This window comes from Rhipicephalus microplus, chromosome X (assembly GCF_043290135.1).
Source record: "Rhipicephalus microplus isolate Deutch F79 chromosome X, USDA_Rmic, whole genome shotgun sequence".
NCBI lineage: Eukaryota > Metazoa > Arthropoda > Arachnida > Ixodida > Ixodidae > Rhipicephalus > Rhipicephalus microplus.
Window position 1 is genome coordinate 12,915,683 of NC_134710.1, and position 21,573 is coordinate 12,937,255.

Sequence of the window (21,573 nt, forward strand, 5' to 3'; positions counted from 1 at the left end):
GCGCAGCACGAAGCATTGGGTTGGGTTCGCGGCCACAAAGTAGAATTTTGATTGGATGAACTTGAAGTGAAAAATACGCTACGTACTCTTGTGCGCTGGCAGGTTTCCTGCTAGTACGCAATCTCGACGGCCATAAATAAACAATTAACTCTGATAAAAACTAACCAGTAGTCTTATATTACGACATACATCACACACTCATCGAGATTTTGCAGTGAAAACTCAGAGGTAGCAACACCTGTTGCCTTGTTCTTGGCATCAATGTTTATGTTGTTGATATTTTGGCGATCAATATGTGCAGTAGAAAATTCCAAAAATAAATAAAAAATAGTAAGTCGACCAGCTGAAACTACATTATTTACAGTTTGAAACAGCAATGAAAAATACAACAGTGAATCAGCTGTCACGAGGCAACTTACTATTTCAAACAGCAATGAAAAATACTGCACTTAAGTAGCTCCAACAACAAAAATTGCAGTTACGAACAGCAATAAAATATACTACAGTCAAGCCACTCCAACAACGCAACTTACAGTTTCAAACTGCAATAAAACTACTGTAGTTAAGCAGCTGCAACAACAAAAAATACAGTACCAAACAGCAATATAAAACACTACAGTCAAGCCACTGCAACAACGCAGCTTACAGTTTCAAACAGCAATGAAAAATACTGCAGTTATGCAGCTGCAACAACCAAAATTACAGTTCCAAACAGCTATGAAAACATATACAGTCAAGCCACTACAACAACACAACCTGCAGTTTCAAACACAAATGAAAAATACTGGCGTTAAGCAGCTGCAACAACAAAAATACAGTTCAAAACAGCAATAAAACACTACAGTGAAGTAGCTGCAACAATGTAATTTAGAGTTTCAAGAAGGCATGAAATATACTACAGTCAAGCATCTGCAAAAACACAATTTACAATTTCAGTATTTTTTCTCACGAGCAGCTGCCACAACACAATTTACAGTTTGAAACATCAATGAGAAAATACTACAGTCAAGCAGCTGCTGCAACACAATTTAGTTTCCGAACTTTGCTTGACAACGGCTTGTGGCGAAGTGCCTTCCTCACATCATGGTTTGCAGTCATACCCAGGGCATAGTTGGTGAACACAGGCTTGAAAAACTTCATGCAAACAAGCTCCAAGAATTACAAATGGTGCTCAGAGCAAATATGCCAAAAACGTCATTGCTTTTCATAGCAGAAACAACATTGCTGATTGTTTCCTGCACAAGTCTTGACACTGCTCTGCACTTCCTCAGGATGAGTTCAGTGTACTTCTTTAAAGCACATAAAACATTAACAAGCTCACTTGAGGGGTACAGTAGCCGACTTCTATCTTGGGGCCTAATCAGCCAGTAGGGGATGAAGATGCTGGCTTTGGGACAACTGCAATACAAAAACCTCAAGCGATCGTTTCTTCTATGACATGGGCCACGTAGCCTCCCGCCATAGCAAGTGCTGCTGTGTCCAGAATCGGAAACAAGCTTGCAGGATTTCTTACGAGGCCTTCAAGAAGCTTCCTTGCTCTTAAGTGGAAACTTACTTCAGACTTGCTTGCACTTCTCTTTGCTTGGAACTTTAGCGCACCTGAGTCATCACTTGGTAAATCGACTACGTTACTGGTCTTTGAAACAAAAGTTATACCCATTTTCAAGGCCTTTTGACACCATACAAAACAACCCGAACGTCCGTCTGGTCATTACTGATTCTTGATATTATTAATCATTAAAAAAGAAATCAATTGGGTCAGAAGAGAATTTTCTCGTCAGCACAAACTTGAAAGATACTATATCTAGTAAGTATATGGTGCATTAAACACTTGATATCGTTGTCAGCATAAGATTATTATATGTATCCTTAGTGAAGAATTGTTTTGGTTAGTAGTGACGTCTCAAATATTCGAGGCAATCCAAGAAAGCTTACACATCTAATAAAGGACATAATACGCTTATCAGAAGCATACTTGTGTACCTTGCCGTCTGGCATGTTCTTGTGTATGTGTTGCACACAATCACTCACGTGCATCAAGACAAACCATCTATGCATTGCCTGCATGAACTCAATGATTGGGCCTGCTTCAGCAAACAAAGGGAATGTTAGATGCGTGTTCCGGTTTTCTCTGCTTAAGTTACAGCAGCAGTGAAGCTGCTGCTGTAACTTCAGCAGAAAAAACCGCAACAGCTCAGTGCATGTTCATCGCTTCAATAACCAATGAAAATGCATGCTTACTTGTAAGGAATCGCGCATGTTTCATTACGCTTCCCTGCTGCGTTTGTACAGGCTTTTCAGATGAGAGCATGTAATGTCACCATTTTTTCCCATATCTCGGGCCAGGAACATGCACTTGATATTCTTCATCAGATGGCACTGATGAAAGCCGATGGTCAGCTTGATTGATTGATTGATTTGTGAGGTTTAACGTCCCAAAACCACCATATGATTATGAGAGACGCCGTAGTGGAGGGCTCCGGAAATTTTGACCACCTGGGGTTCTTTAACGTGCGCCCAAATCTGAGCACACGGGCCTACAACATTTCCGCCTCCATCGGAAATGCAGCCGCCGCAGCCGGGAATCGAACCCGCGACCTGCGGGTCAGCAGCCGAGTACCTTAGCCACTAGACCACCACGGCGGGGCGATGGTCAGCTTTCGGTGAGGTTCTTGGGGATGCTTTATAGAATGCTGTAGTTTCTCACTGCAAAGCATTTCCAAAACGAGGACATTAATTTTGTGATTGTCACAATGCGCGCTACAATGAAGCTAGCTGCTTCCACTTAAGTTAGAACGTATTTCCTCAGCATGGACAGCAGCTCTCTTGTGTAGTTCTTGGTGACAAATTACCGCATGGGTATTGCGCACACAATATAGTGAATTTGCTATGTCTGGCTCCTCTTTCGTTGGTGTTTTACAACGAAAGAGGAGCCAACCTCTGCTTGTTGTATTGAAGGCGTTGTTGTATCTTCATTTCCTCCACAGCTTGTAAACACACTTTAGCTTGCTGTATCGCATTGGTCGGGCTATGGCATTGATTGTGGAGCGGAGTGGGGCTATGGTACGCCGAAGCAGCGCGGTGCTGTCCGATGAGCTACATGTGAAGCCAGTGGCAACAATGGTCAGAGAAGAGCTGATGGCTGGGCTCACTGCGGCGGGATTATCATCAAAGGGAGCTTGAACAGCAGTTCTCATGAGCAGCTCAGGTGCCGATGGAGTCCTGAGCGAGATCTTTTCGCCACGAGAAACGTGAACAGCGTCCCTGGGCAACAGGAAGCTGTGTGGCGTCTTGACTGTGGCCGGGTAAACTGCGCGCTGTTCACCAAAGAAGCTATAGGACGCCGTCCTGGGATGGTGGCATAGGTCAAACCAACAGTCGTAGGATCGTGGTGTCCATGAGCAAGGAAGTATGTACGACGTTCCTCAGATCAAGATACCCGGTAGCCGATGAACCACGAAGGCAGATGGTTTTAGCTGTAAGGTTCTGTTGTCAGACAGCGTTGTTTTAATGAAGAGAGCAAGAGACAACCCCTTTATTTCAGGCCGGCTGCTCTTAATTTGTCTTCGTCTTCCTCCGCTATTTTATTTTACAATATTTTAGAGCCAGGTGGTGTTCACGGTGCGTGCTTCGAAAAGGGAAGCCAAAACAGGGTGTTTAAACGATGGCATTGTAGACACTGTGAGCCGACTACGTCTGAAAAGCACAAGGTATAACAGAAAGGTTTTATTGGCCTGAGCTTCGACTCTTTTTGCCTAGTCATTGTCCTCTGGGCCTGGCACATACCCGGTGCAAGGAACTGGCCGGGTAGGGGTCGTATTTTATAATAATTTCTGGGGTGTGTAATCTCAAGATAAGATAGTTGACTATATTAACTTCGAGTGTCAATTATTAGTAATGAGATATTTTAGAGCCGGCAGCATTTAGGAGGATATTATTTAGTCACAAGCACCAATTCTTGAAAGGTGAAGAAGACATTCCTGTTGTTTTATCTGTATACAATATAAAGGAACGACCAATACCAGAATACAATACAAAGCGACGACCAATTTTTTGATGCACCCTCTATTTCCTTGCTTCTGGGCATATCAAATCATCACCACCCCTCGTGCTGTCCTGCCTTTTTGTGTGTGTGCGTGAAATAATTGACCTATAGTGGTTATTCGATAGCAGTGCGTGACTTTTCCAAAGCCGTGCAGAGGTGAAATACCCGCTTACCACTCATATGACCTGGGTTCTAGTTGGGGCAATAATGGCTTTTTTTTTAAAGATGCCTTAAAGTTGTATTGATTTTCGTTTTTCATTTTTGAAACATGGCTTCATTTGCTGCGCACTGCGCCAGTCTTGCTTTTGCTTATCTGATTGTTTCGATGTTGGTTGATTGGTGTGTGCAAGAAAACACCATATCAACCTTTTCTTTCTCTGTGAAGCATAAAAGTCGGGGGCGTCACTTCGGCGCTTGTTGCAGACAGGCGAAATAGTTTCCGCTCATGTTTAAAAATTCAGAAGAAAACAAGGATACACCACACATCGCGCACACACAAAAAGGACAGCTGTCTGCTCGTTTTTGCTATTTTCATCACCATATTTTTCTCCAGCGTGCCTTGACTTCGTTATGGAAAGTTCCGGCTTTGCTTTTAAAAAGGCCTCGTTTTCTTCGCGACCCGTTGCAACTTTCCCTTAAAATTTGATGATGATTATCTTGAATTAGGTGGTGATTTCTGAAAAAAAAAAAAGACGGGTATGTAATAAGTTGGCGCGCACAACTTTCTAATGTACGAGGCTCTTTTACAGAGTGAATACTTGAAAAGTAAGCAACGAGTTTTTGTTAATCACTATTGTGAATGTCATTCTAGTTGCGACTAATTCCGCTCCAATATGCGAGTTGTTTTCTTTATGCAATAAACGTTTTTACTAAAAAACTATATTAGGCAGGTACTTGTCATCTTAGCAGTCGATTTTCAGGCCTAGGCGAGAACATTTTGCCACGACATATCACTCAGAATTTATCAATTAAGAAAAGTATTCGAACGAACTTTGTCATTATTATATATTTTTAGGGTGGTTGCTTATAAGCTAGAAGTTGTTCCACGTCACAAATTGTGACCAGCCTAGTTTCTAAAATAAAAAAAAATATCACGCGCACTTTCAGGGATTCATCAACGAATTTCCAGACCGCGATGGCCGAGAAACCGAGACTGAACGCACCGGGGACGCCGGAAAGCCGGCCTCTGGGCTGCGCCTTTGTGATGCAACCTTGGACAGCCTGTTTTCCATTGCGAACTTTGACAAGGCACCGGTTCAAACACTGGCACGGTTTCCAAGGGCAAATGAGCCAGGGATGAGTATTCGCGCACGCGTTGCGGATGCCATGGTTCATGAAATGAGGGAAGACGGGTCAGTGATGCTATTGTTATCGGTCGCAGAAGTTTTTCTCACTTTTGTTGTTGGCGTAACTGCAAGTGTACTCGATCGCATATATATATATATATATATATATATATATATATATATATATATATATATATATATATATATATATATATATATATATATATATATATATATATATATATATATATATATATATATGTATGTATATATATATATTTATATATATATATATATATATATATATGCTTTATTGCCAATAATGGCAATAAAGCATCGTTTTTCGTTTGCTCGTTCGCTTCTTCTGGTGACTTATAACTCGACCCGAATCCAGGAAGACTTTCAAGAAACATATATATATATATATATATATTGACGGAACAGCGTGTTACAGATGTCAACTGAAGTAGATACACATGATTTTTTTTATGGGTAAATAGTTGAGAATAATGGGTGGGTAGGCTGTGTTGCTGTTGCACACGCGTATACATGGGCCGCAATGTACTGTGGGTTTCGGCACTCATTGAAGTAATGCTTCTTATTAGAGCAAAGTGCGCCACATGTACACTTGTACGATGTAGTTCTGTTAAAGCGATGAAGGTAACACTGAAAGTGTCGGTGACCAGAAAATAAATGTGTTAGGCTTGCAAGAGGGGGGAGCCTCGGTGAAATTTGTTATGAACTTAGAATCTAATGAAGCAATGTCGTCTCACGCCCCTGAGTCTGCCAATGATTGTGTGAATGGGAACGCCAGGTTTTATGGAGGTGGGTCCACACCACGGTGCAAGAATACTTTAGGTGAGCGAACACCGCAAAGCGAGCGCTTGGCGGGGCGGGACCGATTATGTTCTAGTTTGCGGCGTGCCGATAGATGGCTCGCCGAAATGAGGACAGTGGCGGGCTGCTGGCGAATTCCGCACATCGAGCATGGGAGCAATGGTTTCCAAATCTGAGAAAACCGGGTAATCACACGATAGTAACCACGTGACACGCATAGAGCGGCGCGGCGAAATAGGGAGTGATAAGATAAGAAAGAAGGCTGATGGTGTGGCGAGGGTGTTGTGGCGACGATAAATTAGCACCACTACTTTCCTACATCACGGGGTTTTCCTACACCCAGAATGGGGGAGGGGAAGCCGGGGCAAAGTTTGTAGCGCCATCTCCCAGGCTCCTAGCGAAGCAGAACATTATCGGGCAGCGGATAGTCCCGGCGTTCGCTTACCTGAAGTAGTCTTGCACCGTGGCCCGCACTGACCAAATAGATATTTTTGAGTGACGTATGAAGTCTGATGTCCTTCCTGATGCGTCAGCAAGTTAGTTTCTTTAAAATTTCCATGTGGCACAGTACACAATAGAGTTTGAGGATAGTGCCCGTCTAAATAAAACCATGCCATCATATCACATCTTAGCTGAATCAAAGAGCATGCCTCTCGGAGGCAGTGTGAATCAAGGCTGGGTGTTCGGGCGGGATTTATGCGATCCACTGGGAAGAGACCGCAAGATGGTTTTCAGCTTCTAGTCCTCTGAAAAAATTGAGGACCGTACAAAGCTTGCAAAAGTGAACATGATGCGTTTCAAAAACGACTGCTGTGAACAAAATAAGCGTATATGCACATTGAGAAGCAAATGAAGCCTTTCCCTTTTTCCTTCCGCGGTCAGGCGTTCAATGTTTTTTGTCATTTCGAAGGCTCGTGGCCATGACCTAGCTTATTGAGCGTTTTTTTTACTCAATTCGCGCTCTGTTATAGTTTTCACAATCGCATACTGCTTAGTGCAATATGATAATTATAACGCCGGCTGTTCGATCACCTGCAGACAATCTTGATGACGCCATGTGGTTTGATAAGCTGCAGCCTGCAGATTTATTACGTGCGAGCAATAGGTCGGTCACTGCGAAGCGAAGACGCAGAAAACAAGACCGTGGCGCATATTTCTCGTCAGTACCACCGCAAGAATTAAATGAGAAATGTTTTTGCTACTGAACCTGGTGACAGAAGCGAAGAACAAAGAGAGCGCCTCGCGACTGTAATTGGGTGCCCGTGAAGCGTCCCTACGACGACACGATACGGTCTCCCACTAGACGTATTAAATGCACGCGGCGGATGACAGACACCGCTCCTGGCCGAGCGCCTTGGGCCTCTGGGGACGCGGGGCTCCGGCGCCAAAGATAACGAGCCGAAACAGGGGAAGAAGGGCGAGTTTTGTTCTCGCGGTCGCCGGGCGGCTTCCATTATCGGCGCAGCGCACTTCTGCGTGCTCGGCCAAGCCCCGCGTGCCTTGCACGGAAGCTGTTCTAACGAGGAGTGCTTATCACAACCATTTCAGTTTCGTTCTTTTTATCGGGATGCCAATCTTGCAGAGGCGAGAGACGCTCAACTTACAGCTAGTGGTTACTCAGCCCAGCAACTGCTTCCAACAGCGCGCATGAAATACATATACAGAGAAAGTGATACCACTTCTTGTTGATAGAAAAACAGACAGCAAGACGGCTATGCCTTTGTTCAGGCCCTGACGCCCCGTATCGGGGAAGCATGCATTCATGAGATCGGAGCATTAGTCTTCGTACACTACCAAGTGACAAACACATGGAACGGAAACTATCATATAGCAAAGATTCTCGGAAAGTCAAGAACAATGCAACATGCGACGAAAGAAAAAAAATTAAGGCAACTTCGCCCTAGTGGCACCAAGCCCGAAAAAGTGCGGAGCTCTCCATTCAACACTATCCTCCCTTCTTTCTTTTGCTTAATCTTGGTCAGTCCCCCATGGTGAGTATGAGCAAGAAATTTAGGAGCTACATCTACGTCTGCCACTTGGTATTCTTCCCCAGAGCGTTGCTTTCGGGCGTAAAAAATTTTTTTCCTGCTTTCTATAGCACTGTAGCACGCGTGTTGGGCAACTGGTTTTCGCAGAGATTTCCGGATGCGTAAAATCTCCGCATTACAACTCATGCCGCGGAGGGATTTCACGACCCCGAAATTCAACGCGACATTCATAGCGAACGCTCTCCTTTCACGCGTCGTGGCCACAGCGCATCATAATGTTCGTATAAATCCACAACTCGCAAGCGTGAGTGTGTAGCAAAGCCCGACTGAAACCACAGCAAACAGATCGTGGGCTTCGATGGAGCGGCCCTTGCTGCCCACTTGGTCAGTGCTGATGCAGGTGGGCATTGAGATATCATGGCGCCTGCTGTGCCCACCAGCCGTATTGTTTGAAGCCCGTTACCGTGCCTGCAGAGGGCTCAAGGTTTCTGAGACGCCCTTGCCAACACTAGTGGGCTCCCTTAGCCCTCAGCCTAACGCTTTGGGGGCGTATTCGATTAACCATGTCTTCGCAGACCTTCAACACCGCTGAAACAGTTAAGAAACTGGCAGCGCACGAAGAGCTGAGAGTCAAAAAGTCAAATGCCTCCACTGCATAGAGAGCTGTTTATACTGGAGGTTGGGCCGACCGTTGTTTCACAAGATACGGTGGTTGTGCTCCCCAAGCAAACCCTATAGCATATATATATATATATATATATATATATATATATATATATATATATATATATATATATATATATATATATATATATATATATATATATATATATATATAGCGATGTATGAGAGAAAAAGAACTGAGGTTGAAGAGGCCGAAAGAGAGAAGGAAGGGAGGACTAGCAGAGAAGGGGAACCATGACATATGAACCTGTAAAGTTCAGTAAGGAGCAGCATATTGTCGTCATGCATATTTTTAAGTTCTTTGCGTACTGCAGGAACTTTGAGCGCCTACCCTATCTATCTATCTATCTATCTATCTATCTATCTATCTATCTATCTATCTATCTATCTATCTATCTATCTATCTATCTATCTATCTATCTATCTATCTATCTATCTATCTATCTATCTATCTATCTATCTATCTATCTATCTATCTATCTATCTATCTATCTATCTATCTATCTATCTATCTATCTATCTATCTATCTATCTATCTATCTATCTATCTATCTATCTGCCTACGTCTGGATGCTCTTAAGATCACCCCCTTACCTTGGGGTAAACAAAAAAATTGCTACGGGAGGGAAAGATGGTTTGACGATTATGACTTGCTGGTGACATCGATGAAGTCACGATCCCGTCGCTTACTTCGTCAAACGCATTCCCCCCGACGTGTGGCACAGCGGGCAGGTATGTATCTCAGGTATGCCAGGTATGCGGACATCTGCCACAGGTATTTGACAGTCTATATCTACCCAGGAACGCGAAGAACATACTGGGGTAATTTTGACGCGTAAGCGTTAAGAAAAAGTTGCAGCGTTCGGTCGATAAATGCAAAGGATAATTGTCAGGGCCCCAGCAGGAATCGAGTCACAGCATTCTGCGTGGCAATGAAGTATTATAGCACAGGGCCACGCCAGATTTCAGAACGAGTTTTAAAATAGGCGCTCATCGACCTTTTTAAAATAGGCGCTCATCGACCAAAAGTCAATCGACCTTTCCATAAATTTTCGTGTGCCACTTACGGCGGCCGCAAAGCGTTATGCGAAGCCGGCGCTGGCGGATTGTCGTCTTCTCGCGGAATCGTGGGCTCACTTCGTTTCAGTATGCTCGCTTACCAACGCGTCATTGCATAAATATCGCGCGCGGTAATCCTGCTTTACTCTGGATGCACCGAAGGGGTACAACCCAGCACAACATGGAGCCAGTAAAGAGTGAGTACTGTTGATTTATCGATGACCTGGGTAAAATGTTCACATCACGCGGAAGGGCTCAGTGAATTAATAGGAAACTATATACCGTTCTCGCCGTGAGTCCCCTGCAGTCGGTTGATCGCAATTTCAAGTAGCGCAACCTTTCCTCGTTTACTTTATTGCGAGCATGACCGTGCAGCTTTATCATCAGTACTTTGTGCTGGGCACTATTGCTCGTGATATGCTTCCGCGCGATACGCAGGACCGTGGCACATCTCGCATGATTATGTCAATATCGCACCCTTAACAAATAGATTCAATTCGAAGAAAGCTTTGTCGACTCGAATACTAATTGCCTGTGCAAAAGATGCGTGGTAAAATCTCTGTACTTGAGACGCTTACAGTAGTGAAAAACACTGATAACACGGCCGTCTATAGCGGACATCAAGAGAGTGCTATCGGGTGCGCAGGTCGCCGAGCACGGCACAGTGTCGCACTGAAGCGAGAGTATTCTCGCATTCGACTTTCCAGTATTTTGTTTTCAAGCAACGTAAAACATGCTATATCCATGTAGTCTCGACTTGCTATGAGTTTGAAATTACCTCAAGAATTTCGGGCCTGATTGTGCTAAAGGTCATGGCTCCCGAGTTAACAATGGGAAGAAATATAAAACAGACACAGCGTTCGTCTGCAGAGCTTACACAATGCACCACTTTACTTAGAAGTGTGGAAGATTGGGCTACTTGGTATGACATGACGATAGTTATAGCACGAGAACAGAACGACGACAAAGTCCTTCTTGTCTCTTTGTCGTTGTTCTGTTCTCGCGCTATAACTATCGTCCACTTTACTCCTAAAGCTGAGAAGCTCCCTTGTTTTATTACTGTTTATGGTTGTGCTATTGTATCAATTTGTCGTTTCGGTGCCCATGCCTCTCCAAGCTGCCTAAAACATACAGCCACTCTGGTCACCTTTGCGAAAACGGCCGTGAACAAAACAACTGAAGGACTCGCAACAGGCGTATTCAGAATGGACTAACGCTCTGCTGCATGAGCATTCTCATGGTGCTAATAAGCACTCAGTATCTGGGCACAGAATGTTTAAACGGGCCTTCCAACACGTTTCACGGCCTCATTGTGTTACATGTGTTTCCAACTGCTTGCATACACTGAAGGCTTAAAAGATAAGTGCCGCAAGAACGGCAGCGATAGGGGCGTGCAGCGCAAAGTTATTCAGCGCGGAGATATCAAAACACAATGAAATGGATGCCTGCCCTCAACTAAATTTTTGTGGGCTCTTCTGACCATGTTTCCCTTGTTCTGTGAAATTGTATGGCTGCCCAATAAACTGAACCAAAAGCCCTACCGTACAGAAAGCTTGCGTGCCATATTGCCCGCTATTTCGAACGTATTGAAGACGCCGTTGTGATGGCAACAAATAATGTGGTACTTGAAGAGGGAAGGGCACGTGCGAAACGAGGTATGTAGCTCGCGAACGCTTCTGTGATGTTTTGCAGCTTTACTGATCTTTGTTTTTGTGATGACATCTATAAATCAACACTCTTATATTTTTTTCCCTATAGTTTCTTCTAACAAAGACGCTTGGAGCGTTCCCGGCGTGCTTCCTCAAGCACCGTAGCGTTCGGCGAATACTCTGACCAGCTTTGCAGTTTCGAAGCTGAAAAAGTCGGAGACCTTTACTCTCTTCCGAGTTCAGTGAAAAACCATGCTAAAGGAAAACCTAACCCAATGGGAATCTCTATTTTGATGCAATGCCACGAATAAATCTAACGTTATATTTATCCAAACGCAGGCCTGTGCCTTTCGTCGTCATATCTGATCGCAATAGTTCTGGCGAGTGCCACTACGAGTTGATGCGGATGTTTTGAAGCTTTAGAGTTCCCCTTTAAGTCAGAAAAAAGTTCACGAAGTGCTGCCGCGCAAAAGCGCTGTTGTCTTGACGCAGGGGAACCAGCAAGGGAGGTGCGCGAAGCCAAAATAGGTCAGGCCCCAAGCATTATGGTGAATTACAAGCATAACCAAGCAGTGACCAACAAAACAAGGACTTCGTAAGAGCGCAATAAAAACCTCTCAGGGCGTTCGCCCAAGACGACTTGAAGGCGAAGGCCGTCTACTTCTTTTTGTACAGTAACTTTATTGGTCCCTCCCGCTCCCCTCGTATACCATTTTCAGCACCCAACGCCACGTGACCGGAGGCATTCGAAACTTTCAGCACCTTACCTGGTTTTGCTCAGCCTCCGTGACTGGTGGGTTGATCACGGAGGTCGATAAAATACACGAGGCATTGTTCCAGCTTACCCCTTCATGGTGTTGCCAATATCCATATTGGTGTTGGTACCTTTACGCAACTGTAAACAATTGATTATATAAAAAGTATGCTGCTGTTTAACGTGTCATTTGTACATATTTCTAGAGCTACTTCGTAATGTTTCGCACAATAAAACATTGCAACAGTGGATTCCCATCAACATGCTTCGCGTAACATCGATTTCCCAGGTATGTAAAATCTGCCGACTTTTTTTTATATATATGAACTAAAGGAGGCAGTTAGAATGTGAAGGAAGGAAAGGAGTAGCGGAGAGGCTAGGGCATGCCTGTCAAATAAATCAAGTGAGGGATGAGCGGGAAATGAAGGACGGGGGACAAGGAGGGTGGTTAACCAGAAGAAAGTTTCCGGTTTGCTATCCTGCAATGCAGAACGTTAGGTAAAGACGGAACAGTGAAGAAGTGAAAAATAGAAAAGGTCAGCAACATTTAAAAAATGGCCACCATTCAGCCCCTCGAACGGGAGCGAATCTGTATCAGACACCGCACATGCTGATAGAAAGGAAGAGGGTATATTTAATTATGTCACCAGAGTAAGGCTAAGAATAATCGCTTTCTTGTCGCCGTGGTTGACCATACTCGGCCATTTACAGCAAGGCGGCTTTGTTCCTCTCATCGAACATTATATTCACGCACAATCAAAACCATAGGACATGCAAATAGGGACAAAGTCAGGGCTCCACAAGTAGTTACCGAATAGCTCAGTTTTCTGTTATTTCAGGCTGTATTCACTCTGTTGTTCTGGTGCCTTTAATCTGCGTGGTTCTACTGCCCATGCCAGCCTTAGGATAAAATCATTGAGTTGCTAGGTTGGTCTCCCTTTTTTATATGAAAGCTGGAAACACTCTGTGACGCACCTGAGTGGCCGTCGGATATATGTGGGTTCCGAGGCGGCATGAGAAAGAGGTCAGAACACAGTGGAGACCAGCAAAGGGCTGCCATGGGACAGGAGGAGTATGAGGAGTAAAAAGGCTCATATTGAAGTGGAAGAAACCATAGCAAGAAATAAAAAAATGAAGTTGACAAAAGAAAAACAAAATAAGGGGAAGAATTCCGAAAGAACGCAATTCGCGTTCGCCAGGTGGTGGCGCTTACTTGACAGCTCCGTTGTTTTACTGGCGTGAAAATGGAAAACATGAAACTACGCCTATACAAGATCCAAGAAGAAAGATGTGAGCGGGACCAGCGTAGACTAAAAACTGATCTATTTGGGTGACGCCTCTTTCCCCACAATAAAAAGCGCGTGCGCACCATCAAACATAGCCGTGCCATACATTACCGTACAGGCAAGAAGTCAACTTCTTTCTTGTATAGCTGTGATGAACCTCTAGGGATACACTTATCAGGTCTGTGTCGTATAATATGCGAGACTATATTTTGCACAGCCCAAGGTTTTGGCCAGCCTGAAAGCGGCTCGCGTTTTCCTTTTGCAGTCGTTTCACAAAACTGACAATGCCTAGGCAGGGGCACAGCTGTTCTCTCACTGTGATGAGTGAGAGAACAGCTAAGCCCCTGCAGGTGTTTATTATTGCTGAATCCCGTCTGCCCGACAGTGAGGTACAATATATATATATATATATATATATATATATATATATATATATATATATATATATATATATATATATATATATATATATATATATATATATATATATATATATATATATATATATTGGAATAGGTTTCTTTAGCATGCCATATATATAAATACATGCCATAGTAAGCGACATGTCTTGACATGAAAGCCTAGATTCGTCTCTAAGCCAAACAATATGGCGTATGCAGCTCATCGCTGAGTGCGTTGCCCACAGTGCATGGGATCTTCCGCATTTTTGTTTCCAGATTATCGAGCGAGTAATGTTGAACGTATCTCATACCGAACAACCGCAATGTTGAACGTATCTCATAAAGTACAACTTGGATATCTTCTTCTGTACGGGCGGCTCTTCAATGTGAGTTTGTCTTGTGGTTAAAGGTTCCAGTAATCTCTCGCATGCTCATTTGGATTGCTGGATATGTGCTACTGTCAAATGAGCTTCGATGTTTCACGACAACGTGCTGCGCTAGGCAAGTGACAATGGGTATGCATTGCTATTCAACTTTATATGATAATATAGTATGCACCGTTGATGTAGGTTGGCAAAACTTGTGGAACTCAATCAGGCTCATTCATGAAATATATTTTGAGCTCACTTGGACTGAGACTCACGACTTCCTGAGCCAAACTCACTTGGACTCACGCTCACAAAAATTTTCCTCGGCCGAACTCACTCGTAGTGAAACTCACAAAAATATTAATCGACCGCACTCAGACAGCCTCATATTCATGGCTCGACCTGAGCCTGAGCGAGTCCGAATGAGTGGACGCACGAGTCTGTCAGCTTAGAATTATGTTCTTCGACCGTGCTGTCACTGCTTTATAACACCGATGTCTTACGTAATCGGTGCTCTTCGTGGCGCCGTTTGACATAGCATCTTCGAAAACGAGTTATTAGTGCTTCCATACCGGTAAAGTCATTTTCTTTCGAAGATACTGACAGCATAGGATACAGTATTCAAGTTATTTCCTGGAAGAGTCAGTGGGGGGAGGTCAACGCACCCTTCTACGTAATGCACGCTTCTAATTAGTAAATATTGAAATGGTGTATGAACGACACTGCTTTGGTATACCTGTGAGTAGACGTCAGTATATATATATATATATATATATATATATATATAAATATATATATATATATATATATATATATATATATATATATATATATATATATATATATATATATATATATATATATATATATATATATATATATAAGTAGATGCGCTTTCACATAACAACTGTTTATTGTGCCGACGTTTCGACAGGAACCCTGTCTTTTTCAAGGCATGAAAAAGACAGGGTTCTTGAAAAAGATTGTCGAAACGTCGGCACAATAAACAGTTGTTATGTGAAAGCGCATCTACTTTCATATTTATAACCTTGCGGCAACCGAAGTTATTCTTCTGCATATATATATATATATATATATATATATATATATATATATATATATATATATATATATATATATATGCGAATCCAGATAAGGCTGAGAGTAATGCTGAAGATGTCTACATGGAACCTTAAATCCGTAAAAGAAAGTGGAACTCACTGAGACTCACTCAAGAAATATATTTTGTGCCTTGGACTCACTCGAACTCCGAAGCACCGAAATTTCGCTTAGCCGAACTCACTCGGACTCAGACTCACTAAAATTTTCTTCAACCTAATCTACTCGGACTCAGACTCAAGAAAATATTACTCACCAGGACTCACTCAGAATCTGACTCATGGCTTAATCGGAGTCTGAGTGAGTCCTAGTTAGCGGACTCAGGAGCGAGTTTGCCGACCTATGTGTAAAAATCAACGTAGCATAAATAGGTATATCCGCAATCTACGTGAGTGAACTACATGTACCTTGACTAGCTAAATGAATGTATAAGTCAGCTAGTGACCGCCAAAGCATCAGTGCACTTGTTGCTTTGTCGAATTGCTTCTTTAGCCTTACTACTGTCTGCTTGAAGAGCACCCGAAATGTCTGTATCATCGGGGAATAAGTTTTATAGAAAGCTTTGCCTACTATAGTTATGATATTTTTGCGCTATTTTGATGCACCCGGACACACTCTGAACACACTGGATTCAGCTCTGTTTATACGAGGTCGGCCATGTTGCGGTGCGATGGACAACCATCGGGAGCAAACAACGGCACGTAAAACCCAGGAGGATGTGTGGTCGCTGATTGTTTTAAAATCTGGTGGACAAACAGTGGATTGAACAGCCCTATACGCTTCGTGAAGTGGAAGTAAAGGGGATAGGGTCGTATGTGCGGGAGTGAGTCTTGGCGGCGGCGAAACAGGCGACAGGGGGCTCGGGTATGGCTTTAACCTCAGCACACAAATCAGTTTTCCATCTCAACAAGTGCGGGGAGCATCTGTCGTGTAGAGTGGAGCTATCGGGGGAGCGAGCGCGCACCCACCCGCCGGTCGGGGTGCGCACTCGGGTGATCATGCCGAGCACAATACCGCCCTTCATGCGGCCGGCTGCAGGCGGGGATGGCCGTGGAGAGGTTAAGCGCACCCCGCTGCGTCATCCCGAGCTGCTCTTTTGGCCTCCCTGTCACCTTCCTTGACATCTCGGGGAGGCCCCTTTTCTTTGCGTTCACGTGTTTTGTTTCTGTTAACCTTCCGTATGCCGGTGACGTCAGCACACAGAAGCGAAAATAAGTCTCGAAGTAAGAACATGATGTGGAGGAAGGGTTCAAATCTTCCAGAAAAGTCAGGCTAAGACCACTGATATGGGAAGTGCGCATGTGTTCCAAACAAATGCTCAGTGAGGTATGAATTGCCCACGGAGCAGCGTATTCAACATGACATAGACCTTGATGCACTTCTTGGTAATTTCTACAAGCGGGGTAGGGTGGGATGCCTAGTGGTCATGAGGCTAATTTGTGATTCTTTCAAAGTAGCCAAGGTCATGTTTGTCCTCAAGTGTCATTTCCGATACAAGTAAGATCTGCCAAAGGATCCATTTTAACAACATGTCTAATATAAAACAAGCCATTTGGAGTCGTTCCTTGTTTTGGCTTTATTGAGGATACCATCTGCATCATACGTTTTTAAGTAAGCCCCAATTCGGACCTGTCAATCTGCTCCTTGAACGGTGAGCACTGCCGTGTTTTGCCCAATTAATGTACTAGAGGTGTTTTGGGTAAGAAAATTGATACTTGCTCAAGGTTCACAAAACAGGTTCTAGTATTCCGTATTAGTAAGTTTTAACTTGATAATTATAATTTTATACAGCATACCCTCAACTGATTCTATCTGTAGTGCTTAAAAAGACGGCTTGTATAGTGGGTTCGCAACTATTCCACACATTTCCAGCACATCGTTCCAAATAAGACTTCGTGCAGGTCAGCTGGAGAGCCATAAACTTATTAGCATTCTTCACAGAGGCGAATCGAAAGAAGTCTACAACATAGAGTTGTACAGCATCTCTTGAAGACAACTTGCGCGATAGAAATAGTCTCTCTTCGCCGACATCATACACAGTACGAGTAGATAGACTGACGTGTGTACTCTGCCCTGTGGACGTCGTTGCATGCAAACAAGTTTTACGAAGCGCCACGAATAATCTGTGCGTATTTAGACTGTTAGAACTACGCTGGAGTTTAATATACTCAAACCAGGCCTATAACTAAAATAGAAAATGAATACTACAACGGACATGTATCGTGGTAGTGATGATGGGAAAGATAATGCAACAGACGGGGTTCCTGGAAGTTCTGGCCACCAGTTGCTCCACCGGAGCTCTTCTATCCTAGTAGTACTCCTCACCATACATTGCCTAAATTTGTCTCTCGGAGTACATGTTAAAATATCATGGCCACTTGCTACCCGCACACCTGCTCACCAGCTGAAAACAGCATGTCTTCGCAGGGAAACATCCTACATACTGCTCATACAGTATGTAAAATGTTCAGAATAAACGTAGTAGGTGAACGTATGAACGTATGTAGGTGTTCACTATGAACGGCAACGCGGGTTGCCGTTCATACGTACAGTATGGACGGAAACCCGCGTGCCAACTTTCATGTAGGTGGACACCAGGGATGGCCGTATACACTATCCCTGCACGTGGCCAGTCTTCTGTGCAAGCTTCCTGCTAGCCTTGAGTGATATAGACGATGTGATCACTTTCTCTAAGCACAAAGTAGAGCTAGTTTATTGAGGAACGGTTCCACAAAACTGTCAAGCATCGCCGAAGGATGAACTGACAGAGCGATTTTGTTCCTTGGTTTTTCTAAATAGCGCAGTTTGAGCGCTGTATCTTTTTTTGCTTTGCTCGTTCTCTGAAACAAGTTTTGTTAGTTATTCACTACTAGAACAACAATTACAAGAACGCTTGAGGCGCATTATTAAAGCATGCTACCCATTACACAGAATTCTGATGTGCGAAAGCATCACTCACACAAGCCACTTTAAACTTTATTAATTACATTATAGTTATACACAATTTAAACTACTAGAGTAACATCATAGAATAAAAATATTCTATGATAGCAAACTTGAACCTCGAAGTGGTCCAAGTTTGCTACCTCTATCGTGTTCAACTCATAAAAGAGAAACTCCAGGCTTCCCAACTTTTTACAACTACAATTTGATTATGTTTATATTGACTGAGCCAGTGGCGTTCCAAAATACGTCTTCAACAACTTGTAGCATCCGCGCAGCGAAGAAACTGAAAAAAAAAAACACTCTTAGGGTACCACATGCATTTGCCCCGTGACTCCAATGCGAAAGGCGTCTTCTTCAGTCAATGCGTTCTTTGACTAGACGCCTATTCGCCCGAAAACAGCGTTCCGTGGACGCTTACTAGCGCTAACAGTGAATAAAAGAAAGCAGTACGTCAGGCAGGGCCCAAAAGCACCTAGAAAAGGCGGCTTTACACGGCCACGCCAAACATCACTTGCCCCACTTTTTTTGATTGTGAAATGGCTTGCGTTAATTACGGAACAGCTGTTTAGAAATAGTTGTGTCTGAAGCAGCTGAGCTTACCCCGCATGTCTCAGCAGCGAATCTCGGTTAACCTGCCCGCCTTTCTTCTCTATTTCTCTCTCTCTCTCAAATCTCGCGACTGGCGATCGCTGCGACGACAACGCACAAGATACGTGCTGCAGCAGACGCCGTGTGCGGCATGGCGCAAGATGGCACAGCCAACGTTTATAGAAGCTGTTCAGTTGCCAAACTCTCCGCATCTGCCGTACATTTTAAACAGCGCAAAACTTTTTTCCGTCTAGGTGGCACTACTGCGGCAACAGGCTCCTCGTAGCAGACGACAAAGCGTGAGCGAACGTGGCGTGTGCAGCTGCTATCCGCGCAAATTTTGAATTGCTTGAAAACGCAATGACGAGATCGACTTGTTTTTTTCTCGTTAGGCAATTGTTAAGGTTTATTACAATAACAGGAATGTCTGAAAGTGCGTTACGTGGTGTTCTATGTTCCGCGAAACGTATACCAGGCACCCAGTCATCGGTGGAAGGAGCGGCACTCAAGTTAAGCGCGATAGGCTAAGCGTTGTACAATGTCTAAGCGACTAACTGTGACGAATATTTTTTTTTTTCAGCTGACAAGGAACTCTCCAAAGGTTCTGGTAGGTTCCGTGAAAATACGAAACGGCAGAAGTTCATTGAAGCCGTGCGAATTGTACTGTGCGATCTGCTTCGCTTCTCTCGCATTACCATTATAGTTTGTGTTAAAGCCTGAAAAAAAAAAAAACGTGTAGTAAACATCGCTTAACATTCGCATCGCGCAGATCGACTAAGTGGCACAGCACAATCGCCGAAATTAGTTATGCATAGGTCGCAACACTTCGGTAGCGATCAAGTCCCATCGGGACCGATTTGTTTTCGCTGGCTCATCTGCGCAAGTTGCGGAATCGGGCTCGAGAGCTTCAGCTTTGAACAAAGCATGCTGCTTATACTTTACATTAATACTTTAAAGCAGCTACTTCTTTCGCAGCCTGCGGGGACACATTCAGGTATTCACTGCACGCGAGCAGTTAGTTCTGTTGGGTGTTAAAACGCGGTGATAGTATCAGGTCTATATATCTATGGGAGACGCCTATTCGGTCGCGGGTTGAATAGCGGCCGCGGCGATCGCATATCGAAGGAGGCGAAATGTGACAGGCCCGTGTACTGCGAAATATCAGTGCAGGTTAAAGAACACCAGATGGTCGAAATTTCAGACGTCCATCACTAGCGAAACCCTATTATTATTATTATTATTATTATTATTATTATTATTATTATTATTATTATTATTATTATTATTATTATTATTATTATGTGCCCGAAAACGCCAAAAAGACTAGGTAGTAGCATCGTTAACGTTGTTGTGCAGAGTGGCTATACGGCACTTCGCTTTCGCAGAAATCAACCCCCGCAAGCACACGACTAAGTTATGCGTGTGCACACTTCGGTAGCGATCGAGCTGCGACCAAATGTTTTCGCTGGATCATCTGCGGACACTGCGGAAAGGAGCACCTGAAGATAGCGAGGTTCACATGCGACCAATTTAAGTATGCAGTTGAACTTTGGGCCCCACCACGGTGGTCTAGTGGCTAAGGCACACTTGAAACAGTTTTCTTCAACCATCCTCTTTCGATCTGAAATCTTTTTTGCGGCTGCGAAGATATCACGGGAGGTTAGGAAAAATTTAGGCGCACTTTCCTGCTCAAGACTCCACTTCATTACCGCGAGCGTTTTCGAGATTTTCCCCATTGACACCGTGACTGTAATTTTTGAACGTGTCCTCGGCATGAAAATGCTTATCGCAGACTCACAATTTAAGTGACATACTTTTGTAAAGCCGGGGAATAGCGCGATCCTACGCAGAACGGAGAGCCAGATCACGTGGAGCCTATAGAAATGTCGCGGGTACTTGCTAGTGCTATAGCCACTTGTGCATACAAGCACATAACTCAGCATTGCGGATGAACAAACATCCACGGTACATAGAACACAACAGAACGCAAAATCTATTCAACTACACGCGGACACGGCGAAACCGCAGCCTAACACACACTCGATCCAGCGTGCATTGCTGCTGCTGCACTGGTCGAAGCCTGTTGCGACAGCAGCGCCACTTCCAGCCACCGCTTGCAGCGGCACCGCGACACACCACCGAGTTTTCAAACTTAACAGGCTGTATAGGCGTTTTTTTTTCTTTGTGTGCGTGTGTGGGCGCCGCCATGTTGTTAGCGGGCTGCCCTTTTCTGGTCTGGCAACCCCTCTGGCATGCGGGAAGCTTGCTGTTTGCGTAGAAGATCAACGTGCGGCTGCGGTTTTATCGATCCTTACGAGTTTTTACGCGGTGAATTTCGACAGAAGTGATGAGGGTTCTTTAGAAAATGGTTAAATGAGACGTTCTGAAGAGCTTCAAGTCGTTAAGTAAGGGGCAATTGTTTTATTACACAGTGCCGCGACCGAGTCCGCCTCTTTTGGTGCAGTATATTCTAAACACTGACGTTCTGCTAAAAAATGCGCAGTATTTTCAGAATGAGCCACAGCACTTTGAGAGCACAGTGAATATCTTTCTTGAGCTGTAG